Here is a 13,318-nt window from a genome sequence, read left to right as displayed (position 1 = left end):
CGGGCGGCCAGGTCTGACTGCTCACGTAGGTTCCTAGCCATGTTACAGGACCTCCATCTAACCCAGGAGGTGCACAGTCCCACCAGAGGAAATGCCTTGTTGGACCTGGTCCTGGCCACAAGCGATGACCTGGTGAGGGGACTTCGGGTGCTTGATCACCTGGGCAATAGCGACCATCGCCTATTGGAATTCACCATCCAGTGCAGGGTGGCAAAGGCCTGCAGCAAAACAGCAGCCCTGGACTTCAGGAGGGCGGATTTAATTGAACTGAGGAGACTAGTCGGGAAGGCACTGAGGTCCTGGAAGGGTGGGGAGTTGGGAGTCCAAGCAGAGTGGTCGTTCCTGAAGGAGACGATCCTCCAAGCCCAAAGAGTAGCAATCCCAGCACGGATCAAAGGGGGCAAGAGTGCTCAAAAGCCCCCGTGGCTCACCAAAAGCATCCAGGAATGTCTCAAAGCTAAGAAGGAGGCGTACACCCAATGGAAGGGAGGGGCCATCACCAGGGAGAACTATACCTCCGTTGCTCGGGATTATTGGGGGGACTGTTAGGAAGGTCAAGGCGGAGATGGAACTGGGACTAGCAACCCGGATCAAGGATAACAAGAAATCCTTATTTAAATACATAGGGGGTAAAAAGAAGGTTCCGGGTAACGTGGGGCCTCTGCAGGACACGCTTGGAAATCTGGTGGTCTCACTGAACGACAAAGCTAACCTATTTAATAATTTCTTTGCCTCCATTTTTCTGAGCAGGGACCAGGTCATCCCCCCCCCCCACCGGGATCCCCAACAGACCCAGGGGAGGCACAGCCAGGCCCAGGGTCAAGTGAAGACCTAGTCTGGTGGGACTGGCCATGTTCAAATCAGCAAGTCCTGATGATCTCCACCCCAGAGTGCTGAGGGAATTAGCAGAGGTCATTGCAGGACCCCAGCACAGCTTTATGAGCACTCATGGAGCTCTGGCAAGGTGCCAGAAGACTGGAAAAGGGCCAATGTGGTCTCCGTTTTCAAAAAAGGGAGGAAGGAGGACCCAGGAAATTATAGACCTGTCAGTCTTACCTTGGTCCTGGCGAAGCTCTTTGAGAAAATTATCCAGGTGCACATCTGTGAGGGGCAAGCAGGGGAGTGTATGCTTAGGGGCAACCAACATGGGTTCATTAGAGGCAGGTCCTGTCAGACCAACGTGGTAGCCTTCTATGACCAGGTCACAAAATCCTTGGACGTAGGTGTTGCGGTGGATGTAGTCTTTCTGGATTTTAGGAAGGCCTTTGACACTGTCTGTTGCCCCATTCTCGTTAAAAAATTAGGAGATTGTGGTGTCAGTGCCTACACAGTCAGATGGGTCACCAGTTGGCTGGAGGGCCGCACCCAGAGAGTGGTAGTGGACGGGTCATTTTTCACCCTGGAGGGATGTGGGCAGTGGGGTCCCCCAGGGCTTGGTCCTTGGGCCCACACTGTTCAACATCTTCTTCAGCGACTTGGATGAGGGGGTGAAAAGCACCTTGTTCAAATTCGCAGATGACACTAAGATGTGGGGGGAAGTGGGCACGCTAGAAGGGAGGGACAGGCTGCAATTGGATCTGGACAGGTTACAAGTGTGGGTGGATAAGAATAAAATGGGATTCAATACTGACAAGTGCAGGGTACTGCACCTAGGGAGAAAAAACCAGCAGCATAACTGCAGGCTGGGGAACTCCTTTCTCGTCAACACAGAGGCAGAAAAGGATCTTGGAGTCATTATAGACTGCAAGATGAACATGGGCCACCAATGTGGGGACGCAGTCAGGAAGGCTAACCGCACCTTGTCATGCACCCACAGATGCATCATGAGCAGGTCCAAGGAGGTGATCCTCCCCCTCTATATGACATTGGTCAGGCCGCAGTTGGAGTACTGTGTCCAGTTCTGGGTGCTGCACTTCAGGAGGAATGTGGACAACATGGAGAGGGTGCAGAGGAGGGCCACTCACATGATCAGGGGGCAGTAGGGTAGGCCCTACAAGGAGAGGCTACCTGTTCAGCCTCCACAAGAGAAGGCTGAGAGGGGATCTGGTGGCCGTCTATAAAACTGGCCAAGGGGGACCAGCAGGCAATGGGAGAGTCCCTGTTCCCCCGAGCACTACTGGGAGTAACAAGGAATAATGGCCATAAGTTGACAGAGTAAATTCAGGCTAGGTATCAGGAGGCACTACTTCCCAGTCAGGGCGGCTAGGCTCTGGAACCAACTCCCAAGGGAAGTGGTGCTTGCTCCTACCCTGGGGGTCTTCAAAAGGAGGCTGGATAGACATCTAGCTGGGGTCGTTTGATCCCAGCATTCTTTCCTGCCCATGGCAGGGAGTCGGACTTGATGATTTGCTCAGGTCCCTTCTGACCCTACCAACTATGAAACTTTTGCAGAGCAGTGATTCTCACTTAGGATGGCAGGTGGCCAGGGTGCAGGCATGGGGTGGGGTGGGGTAGGGTGGCGGCAAGTAGCAGGGGCAAGTGGTAAGGGGTGGGGATCAGGCCATCTGCCTTCCCTGCCATGTGCCCTTCTGTTGCTGCTTTCTCTGCCACAGTTGTGTGGGGGATGAATTTAAGATGACCCTCTAGAAATTAGTCTCTATTCATGGAAAACTATAACCAATATACAATTTTCCATGCATAGAATCTAATTATTATGGGGATCAACTTAAATTCAAAGTCACCTTGGATTTAAGTAAATATGGTAAACTGTATCTTAGTGCTAATGCTGTTTAATTTTTTATGTGCTTGTTTGGAGTCCCTTGGATACAAGATGTCATTTTTGTGGCCTTTAAAGATCCATTTCTATTAAAAAAAACAAGAATTTTGCAGTGAGTGTGGACACTGCCCTTCTTCATAGCATGTCTCTATTTGAATGGCCTCCATATTCAGTCAAGCAACACCAAATGGGTTTGTTGTGTCTGAATCGTAGCAGTTGGGCATGACAAGTTTCCAGACACTAGTGAATAAAGTGCTTTTCTACAGTGAGAGAATAACTAATGTAGATGTGTTACCACTGCAGCTTGGGGGAAGTGGGGGTGAGTCCCATAGATTTCTGGGAAAGGGGCCTTTGCCATCTTGAAGTTCTACTGCCACTGTTGGTTATCACAGTTTTGCAGTTATCCTGCAGCATCTGTCAGTGCACTTCACTAAGTGAAGAGAAGTCTGAGGATATGTGCCTTTCCAGTTTCACTCATCTTATTCTGAAATGCCTGCATTGCCTTGACTCTAAAGCAGTGATTCTCAACCAGGGTCCCATGACCGTGCCAGAGCAGAGCCATGATCTGTAGCCTGAGTCTTTGGTCTGGTATATGCTGCACTTTTGCCAACACAAATTGCGTTTGTTGCCGTGGGTTTGCACATGTTTGCATGCAATCTGATGTGAGCTGAGAACCCAGTCTCTGATGTCTCCTTGTATGGCACAAACCTTTGGCTGGTATATAGTTGCTAGCAAAACACCAGTGTGGATGAGCTCCAACAACATAGCAATGTTGTCAGCTGTCTTGGGCTCCTACTCCTGTAGCCCAGTGTTTTCTGTTGATGTAGTCTTTTGCAGTGAGGCTACAACACAGGCAAAAAAAAGGATGTGTGCGCTGTAGTGACATAGTAATGTCAGCAGCTGTAAATCAACAAGTTCTGGCAACTGAACTTTCTCATGTGGATGAGCCTTGCATACTAAAACAGAAAGAACATGTTAACTGGGCCATTAATAGCCTCCCTGCTGATTTTTGCCCCAGGATGAGTAAATTTTATATAGTAAATGTCATGTCAGCTACTTATCTAGTACTTGTTTTGGAAACTGAAAAATTTTTCAGTTTTGAAAGAGTATGTGCAAGGCCCACTGTACAGATGTAAAGACTCATGAGTACACACAAATTTAAATGTTAGGGGTGCACTGATAAAGATTTTTGGGGCCGATACTTATAGCCTATTTTTAAGGAGGCATATTGGCTGATACTGATCCGATTTTTTTTCAATACCAGCCTGACAGTTTGAAGAGCTGCATGCAGTTGGTAAGCCTGCTGTGCTGGAAGGGGGTAGGGGGGTGCAGATCAAGGCCCCTGCAGTGAGGGAGGAGTGGGGCTGGGGCAGGGGCTGAGGCAACTCTGCCCAGCTGGGGTGGGATGTGCATGGGACGGAGCCGCAGCTTGTCTGGGAGGCATAGCGGGTGGCGGGGTGACTCTGGCCACTGCTCCTGCAGCTCATCAAGGAGGGCATGGGGGTGGGGGGCATGTGCCCCCAGCTCTGCATGGGGTGGGCTGGGGCTGTGCCAAGCTCTTCCTGGTGGGATGGGGCTGTGGCTGGTGGCAGCGCAGGGATGGGGGGGCCAATTTTGGGGTGCCTTCAGGCCCTTCCCATAACCCCCTCCCAGTGCCACAGCACAGCCCTGCCCCACTAGAAAGCCCACCCTGCCCCGCCCCACCCCACCCCACCTCACTCAGATCCAGGGGCACACCCCCCTACCATGTCCAGGAGAAGCAGCAGTAGCGGGAGCTGCCGGATGAGCGAGCGCTGGACGACCAGCTCCCAGATGAGCAGTGGGCAGCAGTGGAAGCTGCCTCCCCCTTCTCCCCTTGCCCCCAGACGAGCCGCAGCTCTGTCCCGTGCCTGCCCTGCCCCAGCTGGACAGCACTTGCCTCAGCCCCAGCCCCACTCCTCCCTCACTGCAGGGGGCCTTGATCTGCCCCCTCCACACCCCTCTCCCCTCCACTCCTCTCCTTCTATCACAATAGACTTATCAGCTGCGCGCAGCCCTCCAAGCTTCCAGGCTGTGGTCCTCACTGCCTACGTGCTGCACTGCTGCTGGGAGCATGCACGGGCCGTTTATTGGCCATATTATCAGTCGTATCAGGCCAATTTGTGATGCACACAATTTTCTTTATATTGGTGCCAATCCGATACCAGACTGATGTGTATCGGTGCACCTCTGTTAAATACTGATACTCCTTTCACTAAACAGTTTTAAGACGTATGTTTGTACAAGAGAGCCAGGTCAGACAGATGATTCAGAATGAAATAACTTTCCAAATATGGTAGAGGAGTGTTCTGTTTTTTGAGGTTTACAAGTGTAAATGTTGTGGAGAAATATATTACAGAAATACTCAGAATGTCTTACATCAGAGATAGGCAACCTTTTTAGGCTGTGGGCTGGAATGACCCACACTGGGTAGGAGGTGGGTGGGTGGGTGCTAGGATCCTGTTGCCACTGCCACTTGTCTCCGTGGTGGCACGAGGAGAGAATTTGTAGGTGACATTTGTCCCTGCAGTGGCTGGATCTGGGCCATAAGCTATAGGTTGCTGATACCTGCTTTAGATTCTTTTGAATATTTTTCTGTTGCAGCTAGAACATAGGGGTTCCTAAACAATTGTTCTTTACTTTTTTTTAACATCGTTATCAGTGATGTTAAATGAGTTTGGTTCACTTCCGAAAAAGGAAGTGAACCGAAGATTTAGCATTTTTTTAAAAATGGTGGAAATATTTAATGTGAGGGAAAACTCAATAGCCTCAATATGCTGCACTGACATAAGAACTAAAGTGTTTTGCACTCATTTATATAAATATTTTTTGTTTGATTGGTTGGTTTTTTGTTTTTCCTGGGGGTCTGGTCTTGTTGGATTGAGTGTCTATCTATACTGCAGGGGTTTAGGTTGTAGCCGTGTTGGTCTACGGATATAGGCAGACAAGGTTCCTTGGGTGAATTTGATATCTTTCATTAGACCAACCCAAATGGTTGGAGAATAGTTATTAAGCAAGCTTTCGGGTTCAAAAACCCTTTGTCAGGCTCAGGAAGCTGAGCTGCTGCTGCAGCTTCCTGAGCCTGACGAAGGGTTTTTGAACCCGAAAGCTTGCTTAATAACTATTCTCCAACCATTTGGGTTGGTCTAATGAAAGATATCAAATTCACCCAAGGAACCTTGTCTATCTATACTGCATATCCTCTGCAACTATAGCTACACTGGCAGACTCCCAGTGTGGATATGGCATATGCCAAAAGAGACATTTTTTTTCTAATGAGAGAGAGAACTTGGTCCATTTGAGAGAGTGAGGTAAGCCACTAGAGCAGTGCGGGCAAAACATGACCTGTGGGTCAGAAGGACTCTGTCTGGCCTGTGGCGGGTCCTTTGGGCCAGGCACTGTTGGCCCATGGCACATCCTGCTGCCCGTTGGTGCACAACAGTGCTGGGGTGGCTCTGCAGCTGGACTCCTGTTTCCCAGCAGCCCTGGCAGGTGTGGAGCCTCCTGGGTGCCATCACTAGCCCCATAAAGGCTGGCCAGGACCTGTGCAGTGAGGACCTGGGCTGAATGCAGAGCCCTGGCTCACTCTGTATGGTGGATTGGGGTCCTTACAGCACCTGCTATGGACCCTCATGCCTCAGCCATGATAAGCAGCAACTGGCAGGCAGAAGCTGCTGCTGTATGCAGGAAAAAAGCAGGATCTGGCAGCACGTGCAGGTGCAGCCACCTCTCACTGGCTGCTGCCAGGCCCTTCTCAGTGCCCAGAACCTGTACCAAGGCTGCCCTGTGTCTCCTCCCCACTGCTACCACTGCCCCACCAGGTGCAGGAGCCCAGGGCACCCCAGAAGCAGTGCTGGTGGTGGTGGCGGCAGCAGGGAGGAGTCAGGTCAGCCCTGGCATAGGCTCTGAGAGGCTGCAGTGAGAAGGGCCCAGTAGTGGTGAGGGGGAGGTGGCCACAGCTGCTGCAAGATCCCACTTTTTTCTTGTGCCCAGCAGCAGCTTCTGTTTGACTGCTGCTGCTCATCATGGCTGGGGTGGGTGGGTCCAGAGCGGGTGCTGCAGGGACCCCAATCTCTTGCTGGGGCCGGGGTTGGGGCTGAGGCAGTGTGCTCAGCCTAGGGCTGGGCAGAAGCTGCTACTGGGTGCCAGGAAAAGCAGGACCTGGCAGTGGCTGCAGCCACCTCCCCCTTGCTGCTTCCAGGGCCTTCTCACTGCAGCCTCTCAGAGCCCACACTTGGGGCTACCCCATGGCTTCTCTTGGCTAGGTGCAGGAGCAGCCTGGTGGCTGGAAGTAGAGCAGTAGCCTGGGCTCTGGCTGCAGCAAGAAGGCCCTGGCAGCGGTGAGGGGGAGGCAGCTGTAGCTGCCACCAGGTCCCGCTTTTGCTACCCCCCAGTGCCCAGCAGCAGCTTCTGCCCTGCCGCAGATTCTGCTGCCGCCATGCCTAGGCTGCCACCGAAGCTGAGCAGCAGCTCCAGCCCCTCCTTGGGGTAGAAGGATGGCTTGGGGGCCCAAATAATTTCCCACCCCTGCACTAGATGCATTCTTCTGTTGGTGTTACTGTGTCTAAATCATGAGGGTTTGTTCACTTAGGTGTATGCAATATTTTTCCATATCCTTAGACAACATAGCTGTGCTGGCAACATTTTGTAGCATGGGCCTGGCCTCCATTTTTATAATAGGTTGCTATCAATTCTGGAGGGATTTTTTTCCAAACTCTGAATACAGAGAGAGACTGAATACCTTTCTATTACAGGTACCATACCGTACTATTATGCCTACTGTTACATGTAGATCAGCTGAGGAACAGAAAGAGCAGGGCTGTATTGTAAAGTAGTACTGTCTCTTGTGCGGTAGTGCATTGTACCATGGTTGAAAAGCAGACGGACATTAAGATGGAAATCTGTAACTGACATTTTGAGACATCACCTTAATGGGCCTCCTAAAACTAACACAGGCAATTGGTAGAGACCTCTGGAATAGATTCTGTTCCTCAAGGAAAACGAGGATGTTCAGAAGTTTTTTAAATATTCAAAATTAGACTTGCAAGAAGAATTTTAAGCTAATTTTTTGAGTGCTGATGTATTTTTGTTGTTTTACTAATGTATTAGTAGATTAATTCCTCTTATACCATTTTAAAATGAACAGTGTTTCAAGTCTCATTTTTCCAGTCTGAATCCTAATTACAAGAAAGAGTCTTAATTTTCTTTGATTAAGAATGATGATCCATCCTTCAAGAAAGCAAAAACCACTTTCATTGTTTTTGAGATCCTGACTCTTTCCAATGGGTTTTTCTTTGACTATTGCTTCAGGAAGTGTCAAAATTTAAATGGTCATTGCAATCTGATTTTTTTCCCAGTAGGTAGCATAGCAAGAGGCTTGGTGCTACTGCTATTTAAGAGAAGGCAGGCTGTCTGAGAAGTGTCCTGCAGGGGTGCCAGGGGGCAGTTAGGAGTTGTATGACTTACTGGGGCTGGGCTATTGGGATACCAGCTCAGAGCTGGAACTGGGCAGGCAATCTATCCCTGACAGCTGTGAAGAGAGGAGCACCTGGGCAGCAGGGCTCCTGAGTAATATCTGAGCTGGGGTAAGCACAATGGATGGTTTGTGGAAGGGACTAAGGGGAGGTAAGAAGGTCCCAGCTGCCTCAGAGAGAACAGAGGGCTGAGAGGTCTCCACTCCCCTAGGAGTGGGGCCAGGGATCTGGAAGGGCCAAAGGCCAAGAAGGGCCATAGCCAGAGACTGGCAGGGCTGGAGAGCCCAGGGGTCTCAATTGGCCTAGGAGAAGAAGTAGGCTCTAAGAAGAAGGACCAAAGGCCAGGAAGGCCACAGCTGGAGACTAAGGGGACTAGATTGCCCATAGCCTAGAGAGAGGCTGGTGTAAGGATGAACAGAGCCAAAAGCTTGTAGGGGCAGTTTATGATTTGATCTGTATTTGTGACATCTGTGAGGCAGGGGTACTGGGGTGGAAGGAGGCCACATAATTAATGGTTAAGACTATGAATGGTGATACCTGTGTAGCAGAGTGTGAGATCTCATGAGAAATCCTGAGGCAGCCTCCCTTTTTCTGAATCATAACATCAAGGTATGGCAGGTGACACGGAGACTGCCCAGAGACAGCAAAAGAGAGCAAAGTTGATGAGGGCTGAGGGGGCTCCAGGGGCATCAGTCACCACGGAAGCAGGACCCTGTTACCATAGCATAAGCAGTCTTTCTTTTATTTTCTCCCATACTGCAGCTGGTCCTTTCACCAGAAATGCATTGATTTGTCTGTGTGTGTGTGTGTGTGTGTGTGTGTGTGTGTGTGTGTTGTGTTTTTTAATGGGATGATCCTGGAAGTATAATGCCAATAGACAGATATAATAGTGAATTTCAGCTAATTTCTTAAGAGTAACTGAAATATTTTTCCTTTGAGATTTCGAGTCTGAGATGGGGAAAATGTTGAATGAATACCAGCAACATAAGTGAACTTTCTAGACTATTTCAAAGGCTTTCTCTTAAACTTCTTAAAGTTTGAGAAGCTGTACTGTCTTTGGAAGGAAATCTTTTGTCTTCTCTTATCAGTTTCTTTCCCCTTTCTTTCTTCCTCCTTCTGAATTGAAAGATTCACCTTCCTTTTTTGCTGTTCTAAACCCTTGACCTGCCTTTCCACCCTCTTTTCTCTCCCTATTCCTTAGTTTATTGTCCTCCCCCCCTTCTTTTTCCTTGTATTTTCATGATAACCTTCTCTTGCTTCCCTTGTCCTCTCCTAGTTCAGTGTTTTGTCTCTCTTTTGATTTAATTTCCATGAATATGGAAGTATTTTCTAATGATACAGTAATGTAAAAGAAAAATTGTAGGCTTTGGTTTTGCTCTTTAATAACCATTGCTTTTGTTTTGCAGCTAATTTTCCAGTTGCACGAAGCCAGATTCACATTTTGCTGTTTCTTATACTGAAGATTTTGTATTCTGGAGCTGAAGGTACTTCACAATGGTGTTCAATTATTTTTATGTAAATAAAGTAGATTCAGAGTACCAACAGAGGGTTATTTTGAAATAATAATAATAATCATCATAGTTTTGTAAGACTTAAAATTCTGGCTCAGGCAAGAGAATATATTTCATTAGGTGTTCCTACTTCTAATATTTTATTATTATTTTTAACACATTTGTCAGTCTGCACTAAAGTCTTGAGAATAACTGGTAAACATAGCCTGATGCAGTTTTTCCACTGCTCTGGAAAGAAACTGTATTTCATGGGTATTTCTATCCAGCATAATGGAATGAAGGCAGAGTGCCTAATTTCATGTCTTCTTTCTCAGTCTTGTCTTCCTTTTAACATAAAGCTCCACCTGCTGGCATATATGCTGAATTAATCGTGTTTAATCTGTTTTCTCTGTATACGTGGAGGACAGGAGTTGTTTGTTCCTCTCCTACACTGAGAGAGACTCTTACAAGCATTCTTTTTTTTTTTTTTTTTTCCTTCTTTTTCCCCAATAGGTAGTGTAACAGTTCTTCTTTTATTTTCTCCCTTTATACTTTTCTGGGTAGTTTTTTTTTTTTTTTTTTTCTCTCTCTTTCCAGCCTGGCCTTCATTTGAAGGGAAGTGTTCTCACAGAAATACTTTAGAGAGCTCCTCTAGTCTAGAAGTAGATCTGCAAGCCTTAGCAGCTGTGGTATTGGTTGAGCAGCCCTACCTGCAGTGTCAAAGACCTTCTGCTTCTATGCTGTAATAAGGAATTTTGTCTTTGGAATTGAATGCAACTTTTAGAACACGTTCTTGGTGCCAGATTTTCCCCCCCCACCCCCCATGTCTTATCTCATGAAGACATGCCAGTTCTCACTTTAGTAACAGCAGTTCAACTGCTGCTAGGTTTTTTGCACAATGGATTGGGAACATGCTAGCGCAATGTCAGGCTCGCCCAATGACCACTGCATTACCCAGAAACTTTGAGTCTTCCTCTTTGAGAGCTTCGGTTGCATCAACATGCTTTGTCAGAGTGATTTTGCATGGATAAGTGGTCTGTCTGAACTGAATCTTTCAAGTATGGGAGATGCCACAGTTCAGTACCTCTCAGACTTACATGTCACCAGCCCCTCCCCCCCACTTTCTTTTTTTTATGCTTCCTTGAACACACGGGGGTCTCAAAAGGATCATAGCCTATACTACAGTTACTCACTGTTCTTTGTGCCTGCATGACTGGAACAGAGTACAGGATAAAATGATGTTAATGTCATCAAAATGTTTGGGGAACTGATGGAAGGAGTGATGGCAGACTCCTCAGATGAATAAAAAATGCCCTTGGCACGTGCCAGGCTTCACAGAAAAGAACATAATTGTTATTCTAATCCAAGCATTCCTGACATTTCCAGACTAGCAGATGACAGTCACAGCTACTTTCATAGGAGAGTGGCTTACAACCTGAGGTGATCTGTTGTGTGGGAAGTTCCTTTGGCAGAGCAGGAAAGAAACAGTAAAAATTGACTGGGATGAATAACTCTTGCATCCTGCTCAGTACAGATAACACTAGTGCAGTGGCCTACTTCAGCAACGAGAGTGGGAGAAGTCTTCATTCTTGCAAAAGGTGGACTACCTCCTGACATCTTGGGTATAGTAAAACCTCCGGTCTGTCCAAGCTGTAGATGTTCAAGGAAGGAAAACTGTCCTGGCTTGCTGTCTAAGGAGGGAACAGCAAGGTTATTTGGTTAGTTTATGAAGTGTAAGTCTATTCTGCCTTGTTCTGTACATTGTATGTACATTAGCCCCTTAAGATCCAAATTCATCACAGGTTTGTCAGAAGTCCATTACTTAATTTCTACCTCTTTCATATTTAAAGGGAAAAGAGTGCTACAATTTCCTGTTTCAAGATGGCTGATATGGTACCTCCTTCAACCTGGAAACCTAGTAGTCTTTGTCCAGGAATCATCATCATCCGTACAGACTAATGGCAGCAGTTTCTTTGTTAAAAGATTTTACACACTGTATGCTGTGATTGATGCAGTGGGCACTTGGGCCTCTGTCAAAATTCACTTTCATCTCCAGCCTGTAAAATTCTAGGAAACAGTGGATGTTGCCTTTGTTGAGATGGTACTTGTTGCTCGATTGATTAATGCATCTGTAGACAACTTTGATGAAAGAGAATAAGAGATCTCTTTGACTTAACTGAATTTTTTATTTTTCTGAGTTACATGGTCCACAGGTCTGATTAGTTGCCTGAAGTTCATTCCAGTAAGCTTAGCAAGTTTTAGGTCACAGAGAATAACATCCTTTACCATGGAAGTAGTCACAACTGGTGGGTTTTCCATTGTAGATCAGCAACTAGCTTAGGTTTGGTTTTGCTATTACTTCACTTAGGAGTTTGTATGTTGAAAGCTGTTTGGAGCCTTGGTAATTTGTAACTCAAGGGGGAAAAACTTCAGTTACTTAAAAGATTTTCCTACCCTTTTTAAGGATCAATAGCAAATATTGGGGTGTATTCCACTCCATAAAAACATTTATTAAATGCTGATGGCATTGGAGTGATGTTGTAGCCATGATGGTCAGGAAGTAAGTGAGAGGCAAAGATTTTTGTGGGTAACATCTTTTATTGGACCAACTGCATGGTTGGGATAGACCAGGCTTGTCCAACATACGGCCCATGGGCTGCCATGTGGCCCGCCGTGCTGCGACGGGAAATGAAAGTAAACACTGTTTACTTTTGTTCCCACCCCTTGTCCCTCCCCCAGCCCCTCAGCAGCTTCCTAAGGGCTGGGGAAGGGCCAAGTTTCCCACACGCACCGCGTCAGCTTGATATTGCCGACGCGGTGCGTGTGGGAAGAGGAGTAGCTATTTGCATCTCAGGACAGGATGAGCCCAGCCGGGCTCAGCTGCACTTTCCCCCTACCTGCACTGGTCAGTCCTAAGCGACACACAGCTCTGCCGTTGCCTCTGCTGACTGGTGCCGACCTGGGTGGGTCTGTCCCATCCGGAGCAGCGTGCAGCTGAAGCCAGATTCCCACGTGCTGCTGGGGATGGGAGGAGCCCGACCGGGTTCCGGTCTAGACATTAGGCTAGACTTTAGGAAGAACTTCTTCACAGTTCGAAGGCAGGGGGAAAATGCAGCTGAGCCCCTGCCGCTCCAGCCAGACTTGTCCCGTCCCCGCTTCTGCTGGCCGGTGCAGATCCGGCTGGGCTCCTTCCGTCCCCAACAGCATGTGGGAAGCCGGCTTCAGCCGCATGCTGCTGCGGATGGGATGGACCCAACCGGGTCAGCACTGACCAGGAAAAGCAGCATGCAGCTGAAACTGGCTTCCCGTGTGCTGCTGGGGACAGGAGGAGCCCGGCCAGGTCTGCACCGGCCAGCAGAAGCAGCGGTGGAGCTATGTGCTGCTCGGGACGGGATGGGATGGGATGAGCCCAGCTGGAGCGGCAGGGGCTCAGCTGCATTTTCCCCCTGCCTACACCGGTCAGTCCCGAGCGGTACATGACTCCGCTGCCGCTTCTGCTGGCTGGTGCTGACTTAGTTGGCCTCCTCCCATCCCCAGCAACCCGTGGGAAGCCAGCTTCAGCTGCATGCTGCTTTTCCTGGCCGGTGCTGACCTGGCTGGGGGGGGGCGCACGGCACCCA

The 13,318-nt window shown here is 48.4% G+C and overlaps 1 protein-coding gene across 6 annotated transcripts in view; it reads left to right on the top strand.

Moving 5' to 3' along the window:
• Window positions 1-13,318, top strand: part of LOC102385749 (activin receptor type-1-like) — a 72,050-nt gene that overhangs the window by 12,707 nt on the left and 46,025 nt on the right. For all 6 annotated transcript variants that reach the window (XM_006018964.2, XM_006018965.2, XM_014517620.2 and 3 more), the window contains one exon: window positions 9,615-9,692. The gene's annotated coding sequence lies outside the window, so the exon portion shown is untranslated. The remainder of the gene's footprint in view (window positions 1-9,614; window positions 9,693-13,318) is intronic.

This window comes from Alligator sinensis, unplaced genomic scaffold (genome assembly GCF_000455745.1).
Source record: "Alligator sinensis unplaced genomic scaffold, ASM45574v1 scaffold428_1, whole genome shotgun sequence".
NCBI classification, from domain to species: Eukaryota; Metazoa; Chordata; order Crocodylia; family Alligatoridae; genus Alligator; species Alligator sinensis.
The sequence above is the reverse complement of the archived record's forward strand: the minus strand, read 5'-3'. Positions and strand labels throughout refer to the sequence as shown.